A 1,184-nucleotide genomic window follows, 5' to 3' on the forward strand; every position below is an offset into this window, starting at 1 on the left:
CTTAGGTACGAACACTTTGCGGCTGCCCGCTGGTGCTGCTTCTGCGGGATCATCAAGTGGGCGTTGCAACTTGACCGGTACCCGAACCACGGACGGACGGTGCGACGCGACGTAGCTCTAAGCGCACCGCACTATATAAGTGCTATTATTGATTAGAGTGCTGTGTAGCAGCTCGTTGAAAGTTGCGCACACTTGCGTATATATTTATTTTCTTAATCAGCAGCATTGAATTTGAATGCGCGAGTCGAAACTCACTTGACAGTCAGCTGTGGATGCCTGTCTGGGTATCAGATTAATGCTTGTTGAATACCTGATGTGAATTGAATTGATGATTTTCGTCCAAGTGTTGGATCAGGTGATTTTCGTTTCTTTTTTGTGAAACTTACGTTCGTAACGTTTCATCATTCGGAAAATCCACAAAAAGAAAGATCCTGGCTCCAGAGAGGATCGAACTCACGACCTTCGCGTTATTAGCACGACGCTCTAACCAACTGAGCTATGGAGCCGCTGTGGTCAAGTGGGTGAAAATAGGGCAACAAATATTCTCAAGTGTGACATAGGAAGGTACCATGTTACCATTTGACCAGGAGCGCAGAAGAGCTGAGCGAAAGTTTGTTTTTAATTTTGTAGCCATGTCGTGTGCGGCGTAATTAATTTCTCTTTTTTGTTGTTGTACATGTAGAGTTCGCTTCTAAGTGGTGCGACCATCGTAAGTTCTCAATATGTCTTCTGACAAGTTGAAATTCTTAGTTCAATGTGGTTATTTTTGGTCAATTAGCACACTAAATATGCTGTTATTTCGTAACAGAGTAGGATACAGCGCTGAAAATTGCTGACTTTTCATAATTTTCGATAGGAACAATATTTTGATAAAATCGGCGCTTCAAAAAAATAATGGTTATCTGGGCCAATCTTGGCAATTGTATTACACCACGAAACCTAACCTCCCAAATGTTTGACAAGCAAGATAAAGACGAAACATATTTTACTTAAAAGGAATCCCGACAGAAATCCTTCGAGAACTTCCAGACGAAATTGTTGGAGAAATTCAGTGATGGAATTTCTGGAGTAATCTCTAGCGGAATTCATGGAAAATACATGGACAAATCCCTGAAGGAAAAGCTGAAGAAACCTCTAGAGAAATTGCTTTTGAAGAGCAATTTGAGGATTCCGAAAAAAGCACT

The 1,184-nt window shown here is 41.4% G+C and overlaps 1 non-coding gene across 1 annotated transcript; it reads right to left on the reverse strand.

Moving 5' to 3' along the window:
* Positions 1-432: 432 nt before the first annotated feature.
* Positions 433-506, reverse strand: Trnai-aau (transfer RNA isoleucine (anticodon AAU)). The gene has a single exon. It is a non-coding gene; the product is annotated as a tRNA-Ile (tRNA).
* Positions 507-1,184: the final 678 nt, after the last annotated feature.

The sequence above is a fragment of the Aedes albopictus genome, chromosome 1 (assembly GCF_035046485.1).
Source record: "Aedes albopictus strain Foshan chromosome 1, AalbF5, whole genome shotgun sequence".
NCBI lineage: Eukaryota > Metazoa > Arthropoda > Insecta > Diptera > Culicidae > Aedes > Aedes albopictus.